This window comes from Oryctolagus cuniculus, chromosome 19, assembly GCF_964237555.1.
Source record: "Oryctolagus cuniculus chromosome 19, mOryCun1.1, whole genome shotgun sequence".
NCBI classification, from domain to species: Eukaryota; Metazoa; Chordata; class Mammalia; order Lagomorpha; family Leporidae; genus Oryctolagus; species Oryctolagus cuniculus.
The window spans coordinates 11299902-11321207 of NC_091450.1; the positions used below are offsets into that span (position 1 = coordinate 11299902).

At 40.6% G+C, this 21306-nt stretch overlaps 1 protein-coding gene across 23 annotated transcripts in view; it reads right to left on the reverse strand.

The window, feature by feature from the left end:
• The window catches only part of LOC103346408 (trafficking protein particle complex subunit 9), a 142825-nt gene that overhangs the window by 18622 nt on the left and 102897 nt on the right, over positions 1-21306 (reverse strand). For 19 of the 23 annotated variants that reach the window (XM_070064975.1, XM_070064979.1, XM_070064974.1 and 16 more), the window contains one exon: positions 4055-4196. The gene's annotated coding sequence lies outside the window, so the exon portion shown is untranslated. Of the gene's footprint in view, positions 1-3650; positions 4197-11948; positions 18515-21306 lie in introns of those variants that run through there. The other 4 variants (XM_070064972.1, XM_070064971.1, XM_070064970.1 and 1 more) reach the window with 2 other exon arrangements.

Here is a 21306-nt window from a genome sequence, read left to right on the forward strand (position 1 = left end):
CAAGTCTTTGGGCCCCGCACCCACGTGGGAGACTTGGAAGAAGCTCCTGGCTCCTGGTTTCGGATCGACTTAGCTCTGGCCATTGCAGCCATTTGCAGAGTGAACCAGTGGATGGAAGATCTTTATCACTGTCTCTCCCCTTCTCTGTCTGTAACTCTACCTCTCAAATAAATAAATAAAACCTAATAAATTTTTAATGAGGAGAAAGGTGACCCCTCCACCCCACAACTGGCACAGTATATAAAAGGACACTACCTCCAATGCCTCCATGAAAATAGTATACTGAGTGTTAACAGCATGAAGAAATACCACTGCAAGTCTATTTGAGTAAAATCAGCAGAACTGCTAGTAGGAAATGTTGACAGAAATGTGGAGTAAGGGGAACATGCATTTATTGAAGAAAGGAATTCAAAACAGAACAGGAACCTATAAGATAATTTGAGTCTCTTACAAAAGTACACATACAGCATCAGACTCCAAATGTGTATCTCTATGTACTCAATTGACTTGGAAAACAAGTGCACATAGAAACCCCTTGCATGTTCACTGTCTTATTCACAATCACTAAAAACTGTCAACTGGATGACCTTCATGAGGGATGGATACGCAAGCAGTACCAGATCCATAATGAGGACAGGATTCAGTGAGAAAGAGGAACAAGCCGTGGAGTCATGTGATGAGCAGGTGAATTTCAGGTGCATTTTTCTAAGAGAAAGAAGCCATACCCTAAAGGCTACATGGTATGATTCAACTCATAGGACATTCTGGGGAAAGGCCAAATAGAGATGGAGAACACATGAATGAATGGTGATTCGAGGCCAGTGGAGTTCAAAGAGTTTGACTGCAAAGGGCCACACAGAGATCTTACAGGCAAAGGAGCTGCTACTTCAGCTGTTGGACTGGTGGTTAGCAGACACTCCCATGAGGGTTCAAACCACTGGTGGTAAGCAGACACTCCCATGTGGGTTCAATCCACTGGTGTTTAGGAGACACTCTCACATGGCTTCAAACCATTTCTGGTTAGGAGACACCCTTGTGGGTGCAAACCCTTGCATCTGTACTTCCCACACACTGCTCATGTAGACAAAAATTCACCCAACTGTACATCTGAGTTTCACTGCATTATATGTAGATTTTGCCCCAAAGCTCAACACACATCTATGTTCCCTGAAGGCCTCACTGTTTATTGGCAGATGGTCACAATAGGACTTCAGTGTTGCTCTCAGAGCTTGTTAGACCTCAGCAACAAACTGGGTAAACCCTCTTTTCTCTTTTCCAGGAAGCAAATCCCATTTCCTGTGATTTTGGTGTATTCTGCCTATGGCACTCTAAGGGTTCCAAATGAGATTCCCAAGCTATACTCCAGTCAGGAGGTCTTATGTCATAGAGATTCAATTAAAGCATGGGGGGCAAGGAACTCTCTAATGCAACACTGAGACAAAAGGAATGGATATCCAAGCGAGGGGCCTCCCTGGAGCTGGCCACAAGCTGTAAGAAGTGGTGCCTTCCTCCTGGGCCTGCATCAACCCCATAGGCTTCGCAGTGTTGGAGGATGTTCCTCTAGCTAAGGACATGTCTTTGGGCACCTGTTCCAGTTCCAGTGGCTCCACTAGCTCCCTGCTCATGCACCTGGTAAAGCAGTGGAAGATGGCCCAAGTGGTTGGGCCATGCACTCATATGAGAGACCCAGAAGAAACTCCTGGCTCCTGGTTTCATCCTGGCCCAGTGCTAGCCATTGTGGTCATTTGGGGAGTAAACCAGCAAATAGAAGACATCTCTCTCTCTCTCTCTCTGTCTCTCCCTCTATAACTCTGACTTTCAAATAAATAAACCTTTTTTTTAAAAAAAGAATTATGAACAAATTGAAATGTCTGTGTAATGATTCTCAACACCAGCAAAATCTAAATTTTAAACAAAAAATAAGACTATCTTTTAATTCCATATTTCATTTTAATATTGCTCTAAAGCAATTCAGTTCCAAATACACATAAAAACACTACCATTTTTCTTCCGTTAATGAAACAATCAAAAATATTCACTTCCAGATTCCACTCAGTATGACAATAAAAATAAATTTCTTTATTATCACTGTCAATATTAATTAAAATATTTCCAAATACTTTAATATTAGCATGACATTAAACATTTTATAACCCTTTAACCCTATGCACCAAGTAAGATGTTGGTATTTTTAGCTTGATTTTTATTAACAACAGTTGTACACATTTACAGGCTACAGTATGACATTTCAATATCCTTATATACTGTATGGTGATCAAATCAGCATTTATTCTTCTTTGACATTATTCTACGGTTGAAGTCCTTGAGCTCCTTTCTCCTATTTTCTCATAAAACATGTAATAGATTGCTGTGAACTAGTCACCCAATTATACCGTATGACACTAGGAATTTACTCCTTTGATGTAACTCTGACTGGCACCAAGTATCCAAAATGTTTTCCCATATAGTTTTAAAAATTGAATTTGTTTGAAAGGCAAAGAGACAGAGAACAGAGAGAGAATATGTGTGCATGTGTGTGAGAGAGAGGGAGAGAGTGGGAAAGAGAGGGAAACAGCACTTCCATGCCCACAATAAGCAGAGCTGATCTGGGCCAGACTGAAACTTGGAGCTGGGAATTCAATACCAGTCTTCACTCTGGGTAGTGTGAATGAAATTACTTAAGCCATTACCTACCTCCTCTGGAATCCCATGCAGTCTTTCTCACTATGCCAAATGTCTTTCTCACTATGCCAAATGTCATTCCACAAACTTTTAGAAATGTTCTGAAATATCTCCAGTTTCCAAGGGAATGAGGCCAAAGTCCTCTGGGTCCACTCTATCACTCTGTAGTCTCTTGCTCCACCTTAACTCCACACTCCTCCATACATAACTGTGATATGATCTCTTATCCCCCATCAGCCTATCACCTCCACTTCTGTATAAGGGATAACACAACAACACAGCATTAACTTTTGGTATATGGATACCAAGTCTGTCTCTATCTGAGATGTGGGTATTGACAACCCCAGCGTGCCATGCTGCTCATTGCCACCTGTGCTGGACCCTGTAACCCAGACAGAACAGGTCAGCAAAGCACAAAAGGACAGGCTTGAAGCAACAAACACAGACCGTGAGCAGGCAGGTAAAGGCCAAACTGGCCTCTGCCAGTTTCTACCAGATTCCTACTCAGCTCCAGTCACAGCATCTGTGGTAATGGAACCAGTACATGGTACGAGGGGGACCGGCCCACTAAGGTTGCCCTCTTTTTCTCTCAGGTCTAAAAATACCATAATTGGTACTCTTCCAATATTCCAAAATCTAGCTTACAAGAAAAAAAAATAATCTATTTTGAGTTATTCAGAGTCTACAATTTTACAACTTTCTGCAACAAACATACTCAGCAAGTAACCATTACCTCCTAAAATTTCCTAAAATGAGTACTCAGCCAGCAGCCATTACTTCCTAAAATTATGGAGGAGTTCTCTAATAGAATTGCCTCTGATGATAAACAGAGTTCCCATATTCCCTGTAAATGTAAAAATATGCAAGGAAGATACAGACTTTTAGATGATGTTTCTCTTCATATTACCACATTCGTAAAGTGAATAGAAAACAGGCAATTATAGCAGGATATGTTCCTCAGGAATTAGGGAAACACTGCACATCACAGTGGCAGAATCAGAGTTCAGTGGGAGGGAAGGATGGCATCAATAACTCAAAAAACTATGAAAAGTGGTAGAAATTAAGTGTCAGGGCATCTTAATACACCACTCGACAGAAGACTACCCACATGGCAGTTCCCCAACCTGGCATCAGAAGGCAAACAGGTAGGCTAAATCCCTCCTGCAACTGTACAGGATCCCACCAATGTAATCCATACTTTATCATATACAATAGAATATACAATTCCTAATATACAATAAAACCTACCATTTATAGCATACAATCTAATACCCAATTTATTCTCCCTGCATCCCGCTCCTGAAGGCACAAGTTCTCGGGCCTGTGGCCAGGGCCCACATAGGGAACATGCATAGATTTCCACAGGACTTACCTGGCCAGGATGGATGACCCTGTGGACTCTGGAGAACCTACTGTCACGCCTCCTCCACCAGCGAGACTGCTCTTCCTGCAGTTGTGCTTCTTCACGGTTCACCTCCTCCTTCCGAGGATCCACAGCAGCACTCAGCACCCACCTGAAGAAAGTAACGTGTGACATAAGACTCCAAGTAGGTAAAAGAGCAACAGCGCCCCTGAGCAGCCTTTATATAAACTCGGTAGCCAACAGAGTACATCAACTCTGACTGGATAACTGTCCATAGGTGCCAACCAATCAGAAAGCAAAGAGCAAGCCTGTGCAGCCTTGCACAGGGGTCGTGGCTACAGGTTGCCATGCAGGGCGTGCTTTGTGGTTCAGGAGGCAGTAGTCGAGTCTCCAGAGTGGTAGGGCAGCAGGACATTTTTCTAATGGTGTCAACTCTATACTGGGAAGAAGCCCCAGTGCTCCAAGGGGAGTGCATGCCACACAGACAACAGCGGGGAGACTTGGGACGCTCAGGGCTCCGAGTCCACACATCGGCGCTGGAAGGGGAGGTGAGCTCAATAACCCGAGACATTGGTGGGGAAACGGGGGTCAGAATCTAGAGGGGGGCCGGAAAGTGCAGCAAACTCACTACCGGAAAGAAGGAAAAAAAAAAAAGCTTCGGGGTTTCTCTTACCCCTAACCTTGCAAAGGTTACAAGGCTGCAAGGCTAGAATTCCCAAGAGACAAAGAGCAGGCCTGCTCTCTGGATTTACATATCAATGGGGGAGAGCTAAGGAACTGAGTCACTACAATTCAGTAGCCTAGGCAACCCAGTGGGAGTCCAGAGGAGCCAAAGACTGGAAGCTAAATACCATCAATTCTGCACAGCCCTGCCCTGCGGTGTTACTTACCCCCTGAATAAATAAAATAAATAAATAAATAAAAAGAGAGAGATTTACCACGCATAACCTGAGGGTGTCACCTTTGCACACCCTTAACCTGGAAGAACCAGGCAGAGCTCTCAGGCCGCACCCATCTCAAGCCTCCAAGGCTCCTCCAACAGCAGGCAGTCCACTTAACACGGACACAGTATAAAAAAGAAAAAAAAAAACGCACAGTGACGCAACAAGAATTAACTATGCCTAGTAACAAGCACAGAAATAGAGGGAGCAAGATCAACGATGACACTATGATGCCTCCAAATAAGCAAAACACCCCAAGCCAAGAGTATGAAGATGATGAGATAGAAGAAATGCAAGATACGGATTTCAAAAAATTTATGATAAGAACATTTAGAAGTTTTCAAAAGCAAATCCTTGAACTACAGAAATCCTTAATGGACAAGATTGAAAATCTCTCTCGTGAAAACGAAATTTTAAGGAAGAGTCAAAATGAAACTCAGAAACTAGTAGAACAGGAAAGTGTGATAGTGAAGAGAAATCAAAATGAAATGAAGAGCTCAATAGATCAAATGACAAACACATTAGAAAGCCTTAAAAACAGAATGGGTGAAGCAGAAGAGAGAATATCGGACTTAGAAGATAGAGCACAGGAAAACATACAGTCAAACCAAAGAAAAGACGAGGAAATTAGAAACCTAAAAAATATTGTTGGGAATCTACAGGATACTATTAAAAAAACCAACATTCGAGTTCTAGGAGTTCCTGAAGGCATGGAGAGAGAGAAAGGATTGGAAGGCCTTTTTAGTGAGATACTAGCAGAGAACTTTCCAGGTTTGGAGAAGGACAGAGATATCCTAGTACAGGAAGCTCATAGAACCCCCAATAAACATGACCAAAAGAGATCCTCACCACGACACGTGGTAATTAAACTTACCACAGTGAAACATAAAGAAAAGATCCTAAAATGTGCAAGAGAGAAACGTCAGATTACTCTCAGAGGATCTCCAATCAGACTCACAGCTGACTTCTCATCAGAAACCCTACAAGCTAGGAGGGAATGGCGAGACATAGCACAGGTGCTAAGAGAGAAAAATTGCCAGCCCAGAATATTATATCCTGCCAAGCTCTCATTTGTGAATGAAGGTGAAATAAAGACCTTTCATAGCAAACAGAAATTGAAAGACTTTGTGGCCACTCGTCCGGCCCTGCAAAAGATACTTAAAGATGTGCTACACTCAGAAACACAGAAACACGGCCATCAATATGAAAGAAGGGAAAGGAAGAACACCTACCAGTAAAAGAGCATGGGAAGCTCAAAGCATATACTAGAAAATATTTCCGGGAAAATGGCAGGGCAAAGTCACTACGTATCAATAGTCACATTGAACATTAATGGTCTGAATTCTTCAGTTAAAAGACACCGTTTAGCTGACTGGCTCACAGAACACAACCCAACTATTTGTTGCCTACAAGAAACACATCTCTCTAACAAAGAGGCATGCAGACTGAAAGTGAAAGGTTGGAAAAAGATATTCCATGCCAACAGAAACCAAAAAAAAATCAGGTGTAGCCATATTAATATCAGACAAAATAAACTTTAATACAAAAACTGTTAAGAGAGACAAAGAGGGACACTATATAATGATTAAGGGTTCAATTCAACAGGAAGATGTAACTATTATAAATGTATATGCACCTAATTACAGGGCACCGGTCTATTTAAAAGATATGTTAAGGGACTTAAAGGGAGATTTAGATTCCAATACAATAGTACTGGGGGACTTCAATACTCCACTCTCAGAAATAGACAGATCATCTGGACAGAAGATCAACAAGGAAACAGCAGATTTAATTGACACTATTGCCCAAATGGATCTAACAGATATCTACAGAACTTTCAAGCCTACATCTAAAGACTTCACATTCTTCTCAGCAGCGCATGGAACCTTCTCTAGGATTGACCACATACTAGGCCATAAAGCAAGTCTCAGCAAATTTAAAAGAATTAGAATCATACCATGCAGCTTCTCAGACCACAGCGGGATGAAGCTGGAAATTAGCAACTCAGGAAACCCCAGAAAGTATGCAAACACATGGAGACTGAACAACATGCTCCTGAATGAACACTGGGTCATTCAAGAAATCAAAAGAGAAATCAAAAACTTTCTGGAAGTAAATGAAGACAACAACACAACATATCAAAACTTATGGGATACAGCAAAAGCAGTATTGAGAGGCAAATTTATAGCAATAGGTGCCTATACCAAGAAATTGGAAAGGTACCAAATAAATGAGCTTTCAGCGCACCTCAAGGACCTAGAAAAACTGCAGCAAACCAAACCCAAATCTAGTAGGAGAAGAGAAATAATTAAAACCAGAGAAGAAATTAACAGGATTGAATCCAAAAAAACATTACAAAAAATCAGCCAAGCGAGAAGCTGGTTTTTTGAAAAAATAAACAAAATTGACACCCCATTGGCCCAACTAACTAAAAAAAGAAAAGACCCAAATCAATAAAATCAGAGATGAAAAAGGAAACGTAACAACAGACACCACAGAAATAAAAAGAATCATCAGAAATTACTACAAGGACCTGTATGCCAGCAAACAGGAAAACCTATCAGAAATGGATAGATTCCTGGACACATGCAATCTACCAAAATTGAACCATGAAGACATCGAAAACCTAAATAGACCCATAACTGAAACAGAAATTGAAACAGTAATAAAGGCCCTCCCAACAAAGAAAAACCCAGGACCAGATGGATTCACTGCTGAATTCTACCAGACATTTAAAGAAGAACTAATCCCATTTCTTCTCAAACTATTCAGAACAATCGAAAAAGAGGGAATCCTCCCAAATTCTTTCTATGAAGCCAGCATCACCTTAATCCCTAAGCCAGAGAAAGATGCAGCACTGAAAGAAAATTACAGACCAATATCCCTGATGAACATAGACGCAAAAATCCTCAATAAAATTCTGGCCAATAGAATACAACAACACATCAGAAAAATCATCCACCCAGACCAAGTGGGATTCATCCCTGGTATGCAGGGATGGTTCAACATTCGCAAATCAATCAATGTGATTCACCACATTAACAGACTGCAGAAGAAAAACCATATGATTATCTCAATTGATGCAGAGAAAGCATTTGATAAAATTCAACACCCTTTCATGATGAAAACTCTAAGCAAATTGGGTATAGAAGGAACATTCCTCAATATAATCAAAGCAATTTATAAAAAACCCACAGCCAGCATCCTATTGAATGGGGAAAAGTTGGAAGCATTTCCACTGAAATCTGGCACCAGGCAGGGATGCCCACTCTCACCACTGCTATTTAACATAGTTCTGGAAGTTTTAGCCAGAGCCATCAGACAAGAAAAAGAAATCAAAGGAATACAAATCAAGAAGGAAGAAGTCAAACTATCCCTCTTTGCAGACGATATGATTCTGTACTTAGAGGATCCAAAGAACTCTACTAAGAGACTATTGGAACTCATAGAGGAGTTTGGCAAAGTGGCAGGATATAAAATCAATGCACAAAAATCAACAGCCTTTGTATACACAAGCAATGCCATGACTGAGAAAGAGCTGCTAAGATCAATCCCATTCACAATAGCTACAAAAACAATCAAATACCTTGGAATAAACTTAACCAAGGACGTTCAAGATCTCTACGATGAAAATTACAAAACCTTAAAGAAAGAAATAGAAGAGGATACCAAAAAATGGAAAAATCTTCCATGCTCATGGATTGGAAGAATCAACATCATCAAAATGTCCATTCTCCCAAAAGCAATTTATAGATTCAATGCAATCCCAATCAAGATACCAAAGACATTCTTCGCAGATCTAGAAAAAATGATGCTGAAATTCATATGGAGGCACAAGAGACCTCGAATAGCTAAAGCAATCTTGTACAACAAAAACAAAGCCGGAGGCATCACAATACCAGACTTCAGGACATACTACAGGGCAGTTGTAATCAAAACAGCATGGTACTGGTACAGAAACAGATGGATAGACCAATGGAACAGAATTGAAACACCAGAAATCAACCCAAACATCTACAGCCAACTTATATTTGATCAAGGATCTAAAACTAATTCCTGGAGCAAGGACAGTCTATTCAATAAATGGTGCTGGGAAAACTGGATTTCCACGTGCAGAAGCATGAAGCAAGACCCCTACCTTACACCTTACACAAAAATCCACTCAACGTGGATTAAAGACCTAAATCTACGTCCTGACACCATTAAGTTATTAGAGAACATTGGAGAAACCCTTCAAGATATTGGCACAGGCAAAGAATTTCTGGAAAAGACCCGGGAGGCACAGACAGTCAAAGCCAAAATCAACTATTGGGATTGCATCAAATTGAGAAGTTTCTGTACTGCAAAAGAAACAGTCAGGAGAGTGAAGAGACAACCGACAGAATGGGAAAAAATATTTGCAAACTATGCAACAGATAAAGGGTTAATAACCAGAATCTACAAAGAGATCAAGAAACTCCACAAAAACAAAACCAACAACCCACTTAAGAGATGGGCCAAGGACTTCAATAGACATTTTTCAAAAGAGGAAATCCAAATGGCCAACAGGCACATGAAAAAATGTTCAAGGTCACTAGCAATCAGGGAAATGCAAATCAAAACCACAATGAGGTTTCACCTCACCCCGGTTAGAATGGCTCACATACAGAAATCTACCAACAACAGATGCTGGCGAGGATGTGGGGAAAAAGGGACACTAACCCACTGTTGGTGGGAATGCAAACTGGTCAAGCCACTATGGAAATCAGTCTGGAGATTCCTCAGAAACCTGAATATAACCCTACCATTCGACCCAGCCATCCCACTCCTTGGAATTTACCCAAAGGAGTTTAAATTGATAAACAAAAAAGCGGTCTGCACCCTAATGTTTATTGCAGCACAATTCACAATAGCCAAGACCTGGAACCAACCTAAATGCCCATCAACGGTAGACTGGATAAAGAAATTATGGGATATGTATTCTTTAGAGTACTATACCGCAGTAAGAAACAAGGAAATCCAGTCATTTGCAACAAAATGGAGGAATCTGGAACACATCATGCTGAGTGAAGTAAGCCAGTCCCAAAGGGACAAATACCATATGTTCTCCCTGATCGGTGACAACTGACTCAACACCAAAAAGGAAACCTCCTGAAGTGAAATGGACACTATGAGAAATGGTGACTTGATCAGCATAGCCCTGACTGCTAATGGACAACTTAATACATTATCCCTCATAGTATTTTTTTTTTGTCTGTTCTACTTAATATGACTGGTTTAATTCTGTAATTATCACACAGTTATTCTTAAGTGTTGAAAATTAACTGAAATGTGATCCCTGTTAAACATAAGAGTGGGAATAAGAGAGGGAAGAGATGTATAATTTGGGGCATGCTCGGGCTGACTTGCCCCAATTGGTAGAGTTGGAAACATACCAGGGGATTCCAATTCAATCCCATCAAGGTGGCATGTGCCAATGCCATCTCACTACTCCAAGTGATCAATTTCAGTTCACAATTGATCATAATGAAAGGACTAAGAGTCAAAGGGAGCACATAAACAAGTCTAGTATCTGCTAACACCAACCGATAGAATAAATAAAGGGGAGAGTGATCCAACATGGGAAGTGAGATACTCAGCAGACTCATAGAATGGCGGATGTCCTAAATAGCACTCTGGCCTCAGAATCAGCCCTAAAGGCACTCGGATCTGGCTGAAAAGCCCATGAGAGTATTTCAGGCATGGAAAGCCAAGACACTCTGGCAAAAAGATCTCTGTGAGTGAGATCCCAGTGGAAAGAACAGGTCTTCAAAGAGGGAGGTGCCTTTCTCTGAAGGGAGGAGAGAACCTCCACTTTGACTATGACCTTGGCTAAACAAGATAAGAGTCGGAGAACTCAAGGGGCTTCCATAGCCTTGGAAACTCATAACTGGTGCATAGGGAGATTACTGATGCCATAAACAGGAGTGTCAATTTGTAAAGTCAACAACAGGAGTCACTGTGCACTTACTCCTCATGTGGGATCTCTGTCCTTAACGTGCTGTACACTGAGGCTTAATGCTATAACGAGTACTCAAACAGTATATTTCACTTTGTGTTTCTATGGGGGTGCAAACGACTGAAATCTTTACTTAATGTACACTAAACTGATCTTCTGTAAAAAAAAAAAAAAAAAAAAAAAAGAAAAGAAAGAAATTATCAATTCCCAACTTGACTCTCACTGGGATTAAACATGACAAGAGGTCTGATCTGATTTCATCATCATTTTAAAAAAATCATCTATTATTTTTCACTTTATGTTTCTGTGTGGGAGCAAACTGTTGAAATCCTTACTTAAGGTATACTAAGCTGATCTTCTGTATATTAAGATAATCGAAAATGAATCTTGATGTGAATGGAAGGGGAGAGGGAGTGGGAAAGGGGAGGGTGGTGGGTGGGAGGGACGGTATGGGGGGGGAAGCCATTGTAACACATGAGTCGTACTTTGGAAATTTATATTCATTAAATAAAAGATAAAAAAAAATAAAATAAAATATACATAACATGAAAGAACATTAAAAAAAAAAACTCTATACTGTTCCCATGCAAAGTATCCAAATGTCCCTAAGCCAGTACTCATACAAGTACAGTGATGTGGGGAACTCAGCTTACACTTAGAACACTAGGTCAGAGGAGTTACCGACTTTATCCTGGAGTTTAGGGACTCACTGCCAAAACTAATGAGAGTAAAATACTTCTACATGCAAATACTCCTCAGACAGTGCCCAACACATCCTGAACTCTGTATTAACCTCAACTGTTGGGATTTGTAGTGCCATGCTTTGTAATTATGTCATTTCTGCTCACATCTTCTCCATCCATAATTTCCATGAAAAAAAGGGAAGAAGGGATCTTCTCAGCTTACTCAATTACTAAGCCCATGAATGAGTATTTAGAAATGAGTCCTTCGGAGAAATGAGTCCTTCAGCCAAGAACTCACTTACCTATGTCAATTTTGGCATCTTGGTTGTGTGAACGTTAGACTGGAAGTCAGGAGGTCTGGGTTCCTCTGATCCATGCCTGCCACTAATGGACACCCAAGGTCCCCAAGCCAAGCCTATTGCTGCCAAAGAAGATTGTGCTGTTAAATAATCCAGTGCACATTGTGAGCAAAAGGCATGGGAATATGTCAAGGATACGGGTCAATCAACATGGCAAGGTCCTACATGATTCTCCTCTTGATCTCATGGTAATTATCTCCCAGTCTCTCTGCAGAGAGTCTCCAGGATTGGTCAGTAACTCACAGGGATGGATCAAGTCTCTCTTCCCCCTAAATACAACACTGAGCTGAGCCTTAACACACAGAACACACCAGAATTCCTGGAACTAGTAGTGCGTGAACACCCATGGGAAGCCCACAGAGGTGTGGGGAAGACTGCTATGGAAACATCTCTGTATGAATCAATCAGTACTATGAGTGCAGTGACAGAGACATGTATTGTGGTCTACAGGGGCCTTAGAGATGGACACATTAACACTGATTGGGCAAAAATCAGGGAAGACTTACCCTCAGGAGTGACACGTGCGCTGGAAGATGTAAGAAGTAACTGATTTTTGTGTCTTGGATCTGTTGCAGGAAAGGGCAAAACAAGTCTCCTCGATCAACACTTGCATCCTGGGGGATATCCCTCAGTCTTCCAACTTTAGAGACCATCGGGAGGCTGATAAAATCTGGATATCCACCTCTCCCTAAGCTGAAATCACTTATATTCAGTTTGTCTTCTAAATTCACTTCCCTACATGACATGATCAAGTATGTCTAATAGGAAGCACCAAACTTACCTGTTTCAGCTCTTGGTGCCTGTGTCTATATACCTCTTCCTCTTCCCTCTTAGCACTTGCTCGCTCTCTCCTTCTCTCTCCACACACACACACACACACACACAACTTATCCATCCATCACATTTGAATAAACCTAGGTGCTCAATTAGTTAATAGTTTTATTGACTTTACATCCAAACCTGATTTCAATTCCATCCACTTCTCCATATCAACTTTCTGCAATCAGTTCATACACAACAATCTCTCTTCTAGAACACAGGAACATAATAAATGCAATGCTCTTGATTCATTTAATAGTCTTGCATTAATGTATCTCTTATTAGAATCTGACATATTATACCCTTAACCGTCTGTATTCCCTTTTCCATATTGCAGATTTAATGTGCTTAAAATTCATAAGTTCTATTAATTTATATACTCCTGATTAAAATTTCCTGTTGGGTTCCATTACACATTGCTTTTAATGACAAAATAGTATGTAATCTGTAACAAACTTGCTATATTTTCGTGAGTAAAACTTTTCTATTTCACAGACCTTAAGTAAAGAATTATCTCCCTTAAGTTCATAAAATGAACTGAAGATCCCACATAGAATGTTGATCTAGGAAGATCCATGGACATGTCATTTCATTGGAGCAACCAGTAAGCTAGAAACCGTGATCAGAATCAACTCTGGGAAAACTCTTTATCATGATGTGACCACCACATCCACCAGAAATGTCCGTGTTTAAAGGAGTGCTTGTAACAGTTTGCTGTTTAAGAAAATATCAGTAACACTATGACCATAGATAATGCTACAAAAAGTTCAGCAACCACATGTCACAGGAATTAAAGACTTAAAAAATATTTTGATAAGCTCACTATGGAAATGAACTACTACCTAAAGTAATTTTGAGATGCCAAGGACTCTAATTTCCATGGTTACCACATTTTAATGTCTAGTTCTGAGGAAAAAAATTTTTTTTCAAAGAAATGAAGAAATACTGTGGCTCAGTCCGATAAACAAATAAATAACTGAATGCATTTTTGTCTCCTCACAGCTAAGAATTTCCCAGAAGGTTCTTCCAGCTGGTCTGAGGTTGTCACAAAGAGCTGCTCTCAGACACTCTGGGCCTGTGAACATAGAAACCCATTAGAACTTGGGCCCAGCAGGTACCCAGGAACCAGGCCTAGGTTCCCCTAAGCATATGACCAGAAATCTCATGCCCTGCATGCTTGTGTCTCTTTCTTGACTCCTTCATCTCTTCCTTTGATCATAGATTTGTATTAGTGCAGCTCTATTGTAAGTTCTGATACCGGCAGTTTAATATCACAATATTTGTTCTCTTTCAAAATCTGGTTGATTATTTCATGCATTATGCATTTTCAAATACATTTTCAATTAGCAGATGGATTTTCGCATGAATGCACACACACAGTTCTAAGGATTTGATGGCATTTCTATGTATTTTAAAATCAATTTTGGAGAATGTATATCACAAAAACAGTTTTTTTAAAATCATAAACATATGTCTCTCCAATTCAACTGTATCTTCTTTGAATTCTCACAGTACTATTTTGTTCTTAGCATAGGGGTATTACAGGTCTTTTATTTTTTCCCAGGGCCGACACTGTGGCATAGCAGGTAACACATCCCATTTGGGTGCCGTTTCGAGTCCCAACTGCTCCACTTCCCATCCAGTTCTCGGCTATGGCCTGGAAAAGCAGTAGAAGATGGCCCAAGTCCTTGGGCCCTAGCACCTGCATAGGAGACCTGGAAGAAGTTCTTGGCTCCTGGCTTCAGATCAGTGGACCTTCTTCCTCTGCCTCTCTGTAACTCTGCCTTTCAGATAAATAAATAAACCTTTTTTAAAAATCATTTTTAATTCTCCTGTAAATTATTTTATTTCATTTTCATTTCTTTCTTTCTAATAGAAACACCACTGAATTTTGCATGCTCACTTCATACCCTGAGGCCTACCTTAATACACTGAATTTTTCTTAATTTCTCTTATATAATTCTAATATATGATGAACAAATAAAATAGTAGCTTTTCCACTGCTAGTGTTAATATTTTGTTGGTTTATTTCAAGTAACTTTGCAAATTGTTAATTCTTCTACTGTATGGTGTCTGCTATGATCATTGTTATTTGAACTTACTTCCTTTGGGATAATTTTCCTCTTTTTCTTTGGCTTTTGTTATTTGTATACTTTTAAAATTTTAACCAACAGACAAAAATTATACATATTTACAGAGTACTATGTTATATTTTGAGATACGTAAATAGTGTTTTTACACAGGTTCAAATCAGGTTAAACAAATCTATCTCCTCAAACAGGTATCATTTTGTATGCTGAAAATATTCACAATCCTATCTTCTAATATTTTTAATGGACAGTACATTATCATTATCTGTAGTCACCCTACTGTGAAACAGAACACCACTTCTATCTCCTGTGTGGAGCTATACCATGGAACTCTTATCTTTTGTCTTTTTGATGACAGCCGAGATGACTGGAGTGTTGTGATTGATATCTTACTGTGGATTTGATCTCCATCACCCTGATGATGTGATGTTGAACACTTTTTCATATCCCTGGTCACTTCTGTCTTCCTTGAAATAACTTCTGCTTAATCTGTGCATTCTATTATAATAGAATCATGTTATTTTTGCTATTTAGTTGTTTCTTACATAGCATTACTAATCCATTCTCAAAGTATACCTTGCAAATATTTCCTCCACTATGTAAGTTGTCTCTTCACCCTAGTCTTTGCTTCCTTTGGAATACAGAAGTTTTTTAATTTCATGAAATCCCATTCAACTATGTTTGCTTCCTTTCCTATGCTTTTGGGCTCTGATGAAAATAATGGGTGCCCATTCCAATGTAGTGAAGAATTTCCTCTGTGTTTGTTTTTACTAGCTCATTAGCTTCAGGTCTTAAATTTAGATCTTTGATCCATGTTAGTTTATTTACGTACATGTTGAGAGAGAGCATCTAGTTTCTTCCGCTGCATGTGATACCCAGTTTCCCCAAATGATTTTCACTGAAGAGACCATTGTTTTGCCAAAGTACATTCTAAGCACCCTGGCAAAGGTCACATGGCTATAAATATGTGGGTTTATTTCTAGGCTCTCTGTTCCTTTAGATTTTTTAAAGATTTACTTAGAAGGAGGGGGAAGGGGGGAGGGAGGAAGAGGGAGGAGGCATCTTTGATCCACTGGTTCACTCCCCAAATGGCCACAACATCCAGGACTGAGCCAGGCCAAAGCCACAAGACTCCATCTGGGTCTCCTAGGTGGGTGCAGAAGCCCAAGGATTAGGCACATTAGCAGGCACCTGAAACAGAAGTGGAGCATCTGGGATTTGAACTGGCACCCATATGGGATGCTAGCTTTGCAGGCAGCAGCTTAACCCACTGCACCACAATGTTGACCCCTGCTCTTTTGTTGTATGCACTTTTATGACAATACCATGCTGTTTTTATAACCAGAGCTTTGTAGAATATTTTAAAGTCAGATAGTTCCTACCACTTTTCACTCAAGATTACTTCGGCTCTGCATACTCAAGTAGGGTGTTTTTCTACCTTTTGGAAAATGCTCTTGATATACTAACAGGGATTATACTGAATCTGTAAATCACTTTGGGTAGCATGAACATTTAACAGTAAACACAATGACAGTGAGCAATGGTCTGGCTGTGGAAGGCACAGTTCAGCAACTCTTCTCACACTTGGACTCAGCTGCTGACAGCTTTGGAGCAAGAGCTGTGATAAATGCTTGCACTTAAACCTAGGAATCTTTATTGCCTACAATGCCACTCAACACCAGTGTGTTTGTGAATCGTACATGTTTCAATCTGTTTTACCTATTAGGCTTCGGCCATGCATCAGGCACTAAGATGCAAATTAGAAAGACATCACCCTTGCCTGTGACTTTGGAGAAGTAAGGAGATAAACACAATGAGGGGTAGCTGCACACATAAGTGTCAAAAAGAACCCAAAGCAGGTGGATATGATGGCGCTGCAGTTTCCCTGGGTTCCCAGGATGCTTCACCACACACTCTCCTGAAGACAACTTTCTAGAAGGGGCAGCAAGTGCTGTTTGGGAACTCAGGATGGGGCAGAGAAGGGAGTGAATGGGGCACATGGGTAGGCTCATGGACACAGGTGGGTGTCTGTGGAATGAGGAAGCATCCTAAACAGAATGTGGCATGGACAACATTCAGTCCGTAGGGTCTCTGGACACTGTGGTCCCTGTGTCAGGGAAAGGTTGGTGGTTACAGCAGGTGAGCAAAAAGAGGCTGTGCCAAGAGGTGGTGACAGGCAGGAGGGTGTGGAATAGAGACTTGGGAGATCCAGATCTAAGAGCATCCCTGGTGATGCATGCACAACTGTCAGTCAAAGGAGCAGGCCTTCTAGTGAGAATCAGGTGCTACCTCACATCCCCGAGGGGCCGTGTGCCTGATCCCAGATGACAGGGCCAGGTTTGAAGAGCAGGTAAGGGTGGCCTGCGGTTATGGTGCCAAAGGCTGGAGTGAAACATTACCCTGACTCACTTCCATTTCTTCTGCATGGCTCATAAAGATGGCAGCGGTGTGCAGCTCAATTCACAATAGCTAAGACCTGGAATCAACCTAACTGCCCATCAACAGTAGACTGGATAAAGAAATTATGGGATATGTATACAGCAGTCAAAAACAATGAAATCCAGTCATTTGCAACAAAATGGAAGAATCTGGAAAACATTATGCTGAGTGAAATAAGCCAGTCCCAAAGGGACAAATATCATATGTTCTCCCTGATCGGTAACAACTAACCGAGCACCAAAAAGGAAACCTGTTGAAGTGAAATGGACGCTATGAGAAACGGTGACTTGATCAGCATAGCCCTGACTGTTGATGAACTTAATACGTTATCCCTCATAGTATTTTTTTGTCTGTTCTACTTAATACTATTGGTTTAATTCTGTAATTAATACACAGTTATTCTTAAGTGTTGAAACTTAACTGAAAAGTGATCCCTGTTAAATATAAGAGAGGGAAGGGATGTACAATTCGGGACATGCTCAAGCTGACTTGCCCCAAAAGGCAGAATCATGAAGCAAGACCCCTACATTACACCTTACACAAAAATCCACTCAACGTGGATTAAAGACCTAAATCTATGACCTGACACCATCAAGTTACCAGAGAACATTGGAGAAACCCTTCAAGATATTGGCACAGGCAAAGAATTTCTGGAAAAGACCCGGGAGACACAGGCAGTCAAAGCCAAAATCAACTATTGGGATTGCATCAAATTGAGAAGTTTCTGTACTGCAAAAGAAACAGTAAGGAGAGTGAAGAGACAACCAACAGAATGGGAAAAAATATTTGCAAACTATGCAACAGATAAAGGGTTAATAACCAGAATCTACAAAGAGATAAGAAACTCCACAAAAACAAAACCAACAACCCACTTAAGAGATGGGCCAAGGACCTCAATAGACATTTTTCAAAAGAGGAAATCCAAATGGCCAACAGGCACATGAAAAAATGTTCAAGGTCATTAGCAATCAGGGAAATGCAAATCAAAACCAAACCACCCCGGTTCGAATGGCTCACATGCAGAAATCTACCAACAACAGATGCTGGCGAGGATGTAGGGAAAAAGGGACACTAACCCACTGTTGGTGGGAATGCAAACTGGTCAAGCCACTATGGAAGTCAGTCTGGAGATTCCTCAGAAACCTGAAGATAACCCTACCGTTCGACCCAGCCATCCCACTCCTTGGAATTTACCCAAAGGAATTTAAATTGGCAAACAAAAAAGAGGTCTGCACCCTAATGTTTATTGCAGCACAATTCACAATAGCCAAGACCTGGAACCAACCTAAATGCCCATCAATGGTAGACTGGATAAAGCAATTATGGGATATGTACTCTTTAGAATACTATACCGCAGTAAGAAACAAGGAAATCCAGTCATTTGCAACAAAATGGAGGAATCTGGAACACATCATGCTGAGTGAAGTAAGCCAGTCCCAAAGGGACAAATACCATATGTTCTCCCTGATCGGTGACAACTGACTGAACACCAAAAAGGAAACCTGTTGAAGTGAAATGGACACTATGGGAAACGGTGACTTGATCAGAATAGCCCTGACTGTTAATGAACAACTTAATACATTATCCCTCTTAGTAGTTTTTTTTTTGTCTGTTCTACTTAATATGACTGGTTTAATTCTGTAATTAATACACAGTTATTCTTTTTTTTATCTTTTATTTAATGAATATAAATTTCCAAAGTACGACTCATGTGTTACAATGGCTTCCCCCCCCATACCGTCCCTCCCACCCACAACCCTCCCCTTTCCCACTCCCTCTCCCCTTCCATTCACATCAAGATTCATTTTCGATTATCTTAATATACAGAAGATCAGCTTAGTATACCTTAAGTAAGGATTTCAACAGTTTGCTCCCACACAGAACCATAAAGTGAAAAATAATAGATGATTTTTTTAAAATGATGATGAAATCAGATCAGACCTCTTGTCATGTTTAATCCCAGTGAGAGTCAAGTTGGGAATTGATAATTTCTTTCTTTTTTTTTTTTTTTTTACAGAAGATCAGTTTAGTGTACATTAAGTAAAGATTTCAGTCGTTTGCACCCCCATAGAAACACAAAGTGAAATATACTGTTTGAGTACTCGTTATAGCATTAAGCCTCAGTGTACAGCACGTTAAGGACAGAGATCCCACATGAGGAGTAAGTGCACAGTGACTCCTGTTGTTGACTTTACAAATTGACACTCCTGTTTATGGCATCAGTAATCTCCCTATGCACCAGTTATGAGTTTCCAAGGCTATGGAAGCCCCTTGAGTTCTCCGACTCTTATCTTGTTTAGCCAAGGTCATAGTCAAAGTGGAGGTTCTCTCCTCCCTTCAGAGAAAGGCACCTCCCTCTTTGAAGACCTGTTCTTTCCACTGGGATCTCACTCACAGAGATCTTTTTGCCAGAGTGTCTTGGCTTTCCATGCCTGAAATACTCTCATGGGCTTTTCAGCCAGATCCGAGTGCCTTTAGGGCTGATTCTGAGGCCAGAGTGCTATTTAGGACATCCGCCATTCTATGAGTCTGCTGAGTATCTCACTTCCCATGTTGGATCACTCTCCCCTTTATTTATTCTATCGGTTGGTGTTAGCAGATACTAGACTTGTTTATGTGCTCCCTTTGACTCTTAGTCCTTTCATTATGATCAATTGTGAACTGAAATTGATCACTTGGAGTAGTGAGATGGCATTGGCACATGCCACCTTGATGGGATTGAATTGGAATCCCCTGGTATGTTTCCAACTCTACCAATTGGGGCAAGTCAGCCCGAGCATGCCCCAAATTATACATCTCTTCCCTCTCTTATTCCCACTCTTATGTTTAACAGGGATCACATTTCAGTTAATTTTCAACACTTAAGAATAACTGTGTGATAATTACAGAATTAAACCAGTCATATTAAGTAGAACAGACAAAAAAAAAATACTATGAGGGATAATGTATTAAGTTGTCCATTAGCAGTCAGGGCTATGCTGATCAAGTCACCATTTCTCATAGTGTCCATTTCACTTCAGGAGGTTTCCTTTTTGGTGTTGAGTCAGTTGTCACCGATCAGGGAGAACATATGGTATTTGTCCCTTTGGGACTGGCTTACTTCACTCAGCATGATGTGTTCCAGATTCCTCCATTTTGTTGCAAATGACTGGATTTCCTTGTTTCTTACTGCGGTATAGTACTCTAAAGAATACATATCCCATAATTTCTTTATCCAGTCTACCGTTGATGGGCATTTAGGTTGGTTCCAGGTCTTGGCTATTGTGAATTGTGCTGCAATAAACATTAGGGTGCAGACCGCTTTTTTGTTTATCAATTTAAACTCCTTTGGGTAAATTCCAAGGAGTGGGATGGCTGGGTCGAATGGTAGGGTTATATTCAGGTTTCTGAGGAATCTCCAGACTGATTTCCATAGTGGCTTGACCAGTTTGCATTCCCACCAACAGTGGGTTAGTGTCCCTTTTTCCCCACATCCTCGCCAGCATCTGTTGTTGGTAGATTTCTGTATGTGAGCCATTCTAACCGGGGTGAGGTGAAACCTCATTGTGGTTTTGATTTGCATTTCCCTGATTGCTAGTGACCTTGAACATTTTTTCATGTGCCTGTTGGCCATTTGGATTTCCTCTTTTGAAAAATGTCTATTGAAGTCCTTGGCCCATCTCTTAAGTGGGTTGTTGGTTTTGTTTTTGTGGAGTTTCTTGATCTCTTTGTAGATTCTGGTTATTAACCCTTTATCTGTTGCATAGTTTGCAAATATTTTTTCCCATTCTGTCGGTTGTCTCTTCACTCTCCTGACTGTTTCTTTTGCAGTACAGAAACTTCTCAATTTGATGCAATCCCAATAGTTGATTTTGGCTTTGACTGTCTGTGCCTCCCGGGTCTTTTCCAGAAATTCTTTGCCTGTGCCAATATCTTGAAGGGTTTCTCCAATGTTCTCTAATAACTTAATGGTG